At 43.2% G+C, this 6000-nt stretch overlaps 1 protein-coding gene across 1 annotated transcript in view; it reads right to left on the minus strand.

Moving 5' to 3' along the window:
* ANXA11 (annexin A11) overlaps positions 1–1883 on the minus strand; it is a 112046-nt gene extending 110163 nt beyond the window's left edge. Inside the window, exon 1 of the mRNA XM_082268204.1 lies at positions 1817–1883. The gene's annotated coding sequence lies outside the window, so the exon portion shown is untranslated. The remainder of the gene's footprint in view (positions 1–1816) is intronic.
* Positions 1884–6000: the final 4117 nt, after the last annotated feature.

A 6000-nucleotide genomic window follows, 5' to 3' on the forward strand; every position in this document is an offset into this window, starting at 1 on the left:
TACACCCAGCTAGCTCGGAGTCCGATCTGATTTGAAAAAAACAGGAAGGAGATCCAACATAGACACAGCCCGCTCTGCTCTATGGGCAGCCAGATGTAAACAAACCAGCTGTCTGTTTATACCCAACTGCCCTCCGATCTGATCTGGCCAGCCGCTTTGTTTCCACCAGGCTGCGTCTGTGTCTGCTCTGCATAAGCAGAGTGAGCACAGGACTGTCATTGGCCCCTTCCACTCAGCTCAGCAGGGGGAATCAGCGGACAGATCCCCTGCAGAGCAAAAATGGAAGCAGCCCGTGTGAAAGGGGCCTAATGCAACTCATGTTAATAAGTGACATAACATGGTAATGCATGCACACTGCACAAATATAAATGGGTCTTACTCTTTAGGGAGGACTCCCTTCCTCAAACCAAAAAATAAATAAATAACTTTAAAATGTAGAGTCACCCACAAAATGAAAAATAAAATCCCTATGTTGCAATCATTTCCATCTAATTACAGGCAGATATCACTTGGTTCAAAGGAGTAAAAGATCCCCTACAGTCCTCTAAACCATTCTCACCAACCTTTGTAACATGAAGGAGCCCTTGAAATAACTTTCTGAGCTCACAGAACCTCTCCTAATTACTAAGTCTACAACGCTGGGAACCCCTGATGATGATTTCTATATCTACAACTCCCAGGTGGTTAGTGTGAGAATTCTGTACATTTGTGGTCATTGGGAAGACCCTCCCCCCTCTGACAGATAAGAGGAAGAAATTGCTCAAGGAACCCCCAGTTGTGAAAGAACGCATTGAACAGTCATTCCGTCACTGTGACATCGGTGCTTACAATCCTGGGACAAGTGAATAGGTTCTATTATGTAACTGGGGGAGACTGTTAGGACTTCCTCTTCTGGGTAACGGTCATACAGAGTTCATCTATAAACTAGAAAAAGCAATGCCCTGCTAGCCAAAGGGATTCCTGCTTCTATTCTGACTAACCTTGGGCAGACAGTCAATGCTAACACCTGATTGGTTGGCGTCACCTGTATAGCATACTATTTATAAAAGGAAAAAATGACACTGTCCTGTCCCCTCTATGGTTCAGAGTCTGCAGCAGCTGTGCATGGCAACCAATCAGCTTCTAGATTCAGCCTGTTAAGTGAAGCTTTGAAAATGAAAGCTAGAAGCTGATTGGTTGTCATGCACGGGGGGCTTCAGGCTTATTAAACTCCCCTCTGTCTATACCAGGGGCACAGTGACAGACATACAGTATATAATGGAGCACACTGACATATATACAGTATATACTGGGAGCACACTGACATATATACAGTATATACTGGGGAACCCTGATATATATACAGTATATACTGGGGGACACACAAATATATATATATATATATATATATATATATATATATATATATATATATACAGTATATACTGGGGGAACACTGACATATATACAGTATATACTGGGGAACCCTGATGTATATACAGTATATACTGGGGGACACACAAATATATATATATACAGTATATACTGGGGAACCCTGATATATATACAGTATATACTGGGGGACACACATATATATATATATATATACAGTATATACTGGGGGAACACTGATAAACCAGCTATGACTGGCCTGTCATGGTCCCTCCCTGTTCTCTCAGCTCTGCCCTGACAAGGTAAAGTCATGAAGAAGGAAGAGCAGGAGTTGAAGTCACACAGAGTAGATAGGAGGCAGTGGTGGTGTCGGTGAGTATAGGGAGAGGTGGAGGAGGTCATATTAGAGAGCGGTAAGTACACACATACACATATACACACTGACTTACCGGAGTATACAGCCGGAGCTCGGCGTCTGCACTGCCAGCACGGGACGGAGCACTGAGGAGGAATGGGAGGGGCGGGGACTCTACTCCTCCTTCCATCCTGGCGCCCAGCCCGGAAGGACACACACCCCGCCCACTGGAACACACACCCCGCCCTCAGGATTACATCCATGACACAGTGTCATGTGCGGGGTGACAGGGCAGGGTGATCGTACGGAAAGAGTGATCGGCCCCTTTTATCATCACCTGACATACTACTGCTAATCACAATAACTGCCATTCTGTTCCGCATACATGTAGGAAAACTAAACAAATGAATATTAGCCTTACATCACCTTATCATTTCAATGGAGCATCAGAGACGTCTTTGCACAGCAGCATTGTCTGTCCTGGGTGTGTCAGATGCAATAATTGAAGCCAAACCCCAGCTAATACTTTCCTAGCAGGTACAGAAGAGGTTATTTTCCTTTTAAGCCTAGGTTTGCGCATGTGCATTAGTGTGCGCAGGTCCTGGGTACAGCAGACCATTCATTTAAAGAAGTAAAGTCCCCAAACCTTTTTATATAACATGTTGGCACTGTGACCCCATGCATTGTGCACGCAGGAAAACACAGGAGGTTTGCCAAAGCTTGGGGGCACTATGAGGAAATAATGTCACCCCGCAGCATGTTTTGTCTACAGGTCGGGAATGCGCACAATTATGTACATATTACCGACCCGCATCGATGTGAATTTAGCTTAAAGGTTTTGCATATTTAAATAAATGTCAGTAACAAAAGGTTTGTCCTAAACCTCTAACTGCTACGTCTGCAGTACAGCATGTTATTTTGAAAACAACAGGCTTACTGGCTAGATTAACCAGTTCTGGACCAGAAGGATTTGTCCCAATTAATGACCAGGCCATTTTTTGCAATTCAGCACTGCGTTACTTTAACGGACAATTTCGCTGTACCCAAATTAAATTGACGTCCTTTTTTTCCCACAAATAGAGCTTTCTTTTGGTGGACCGCCGAGTAAATAGTCGGCAGTCAGCCCCATACAGGCAAAGTGACGTAGTACTACGTCGCTAGCCTGAGAGCCTCTAGGGGGCGAGCGCGTGGCGCCGGAGGCTCGCTCCCGCCCCCGCTCTTTCCCTAACATGTCCGTGCGTGTGAGCGGCGGACCCGATGTCTGCCGGTCACTCGCGATCTCCCGGTGGAGAGGGAGAAAGGCAGGCAGCTGATGTAAACAAAGCCGCCTGTCATTCTCCCTGATCTATCTGCAGAGATCATACGAACATGCTATGTAGGATCATACTGTCTCTGTGGTTACATCACAAGCCACACCCCTTTACAGTTAGAAGCACGCCCCTAGGGACACATTTAACCCCTGCATCTCTAATAAAGTTAACCCCTTCCCTGCCAGTGTTATGTTTACAGTAACAGTGCATATGTATAGCACTGATTACTATAGTAATGTCACTGGTACCCCCAAAAGTGTCAAAAATGTCAGTCAAGGGTCCGATCTGTCTGCCGCAATGTCGCAGTCCCGCAAAAGAAATCGCAGATCGCCGCCATTACTCGTTAAAAAAAAAGACAAAATCTTTCCCTTAGTTAGTAAACGTAATAACTTTTGCACAAACCAATCAAAATACTCTTATTGCGATTTTTTTTACCAAACATATGTAGCAGAAAACAAATTGGCCTAAAATGTTAAAAAATTTTGATTTTTACATTTTTTTTTGGGAATTTCATATAAAAAAATGTGAAAAATATTGTTATTTTTTCAAAATTGTCGCTCTTTTTTTGTTTATAGCGCAAAAAGTACAAATCGCACAGGTGATCAAATGCCACCAAAAGAAAGCTCTATTTGTGGGGAAAAAAGGACATCAATTTAATTTGGGTACAGCATCGCACGACCGCGCAATTGTCCGTTAAAGTAACGCAGTGCCGAATCGCAAAATAGGGCCTGGTCAGGAAGGGGGTAAAATCTTCAGGGGCTTAAGTGGATATAGCAGGATCACATGGGCTCTATGATCATTCCAGGGAGAAGGACGGTCGGCTGTGTTTACAACAGCTGACCGTTCTTCTCTATCAGCGGGAAACGATCGTGGGTGTCAGGCGGCAATCGGAGCTGCCTGCCCTATGCATCAGCTTCCCCGCTGGCGGTGCACGCTCGCCCCCGAGAGCGAGCGCCATACATGTACAGCGATTTACCTAGGAGCAGCTGCCTGCCGCAGTATAACTGCGGCGGGCGGTCGTAAAGCAGTTAAATGCAGTTCAGACTCACAGGATATTTTCATACCCTCCCAGGAAGTAGTTTCTTGATCTCAATCTGGAAAGGAAATGATCTGAGGTATTCACAGCAACAAACCTCCATCGCTATGCTATGTACAAAAAAAGGGGAAAATGGTAATGGGACTTTGAATGAGGTGGGTTGCTAACTAAAATGACCAAACATAATGAATTATCAAAATATTAATTTATTACATGTTACATGATGAGAACAGACATATAGCAAACAGGAAATCACATATTCCAGATAATAATACAGTACAAACAATATAAATGCAGAACTGACATGGAAAAGGTAGTGAAAGACATACGGTATCTTGTCATGCATACAAACAATTCATGATAAGAAAAAAATAGATGCACTAAACCTGGGATAAAAAAATACAAACAATTCATATTATAATAATAAATACTGATATATAAAAGCAGATAAATAAATATCATAAAAAAGCATATATACATTATCTCATACATGGTCAATATCCGAAGAATATGTCTTCACATCCATTAGTTCATATAATATCTCATAAATGGTAATGGCTCTACACGTTTCGTGGAGCTTATATCCACTCTTCAGGAGCTAGATTAAAATTGTCTGTAAAATGTAAACTCATTTTAGAATAGAAAAAAATCTCAAATGGATAAAGAAAATAAACCGATCATTCCCCTAAAGAGATCAAAAACCTAAAATCCTGTTACTTACATATACAAGAGAGATAACTGAGGTGAAACCAATGACCCTCTGGGGATGAGCACACAGTGTGGGCAAAAGTCTGATCCGGGGCTTAAGGCGGGTATACGCCAACCGGTCCTGATAGGGGGGGACCCCACGGAGGAGGCAGATGTGTGCACCAGTGGTTCCAACAACTGTGACCACAAATAGTGACCAAATATTCTATGCAACGAAAATAAATATGAAAATAAATATAAATGCAATATAAATGTGTCTGTAATATAATCAGATCTTTTCGAGATATTGGCGATGTGTGCTGCACAAGCGGAGTGAATAAAGTGTAATGAAATACCAAAGTGACAAGGTCGCCATAAGGAAATAGAAAATACCAGTGAAAAACCAAAAAACTAGGAAAGAAAAAAATATCAGGACCGGTTAGCGTGTACCCGCCTCAGCCCCGGATCAGACTTTTGCCCACACTGTGTGCTCATCCCCAGAGGGTCATTGGTTTCACCTCAGTTTCTTGATCTCCAAGTCAAGATTCTGGGAGACAGTCAGTATAAGGCTTCTTTGAAGTGCCGCTCAGCAGTAGTAACCAGTAACAGGGTCCTGGTCTCACACGGTGGCAGTTTCCAGCAGCAGGGTTCAGGACTCCCTTGGTTGCATTTACCAGCAGCAGGATTCCAGTCTCACTTGACAACGTCTCTCATCTCCCCCTCTGTCCAGCTCCTCCTCTTTCTTTTTCCTGTATCCACATCACTGCCCTTTCAGATTGATTCAGACACCAATAAAATGGGTGCCCGCTTTGGTATCCTTACTGGTATCCATTACTGAATGCCCAACTAGTGCTCTTTTCAAAAATGGCTGCATTCATAACTGTTGAACGTAACTCTGTCTGTCCCACAGTAACAACAAAATAAGCAGTAAAGTCCTGGTTACATACTTCCTCCATCAATGAAACTTTGGTCCCCCAAAGTTGTGAAAGGTAACAAGAACTAAATATGAATTAATAAATACATTACCTGGGAATTAAATTGATCCTATGACATTTCCTGACAAACACATTAGGTAATAAGAACTTCCACCAAGGTGTGTCAGGGGTGAAGCAAGTGGCCTTTTCCCTCTCGTGTGGTCATAGGTAACAGTGACATACCAGAGGACCTGCTGTAAATATCTCTTGATCCACTGTTCCCTGGGTTCAGGTGGGTCTGGGATAGAATCTTCTTGTTCAGGTTTT

This window comes from Pelophylax lessonae, assembly GCF_965119305.1.
Source record: "Pelophylax lessonae genome assembly, chromosome: 9".
NCBI classification, from domain to species: domain Eukaryota; kingdom Metazoa; phylum Chordata; class Amphibia; order Anura; family Ranidae; genus Pelophylax; species Pelophylax lessonae.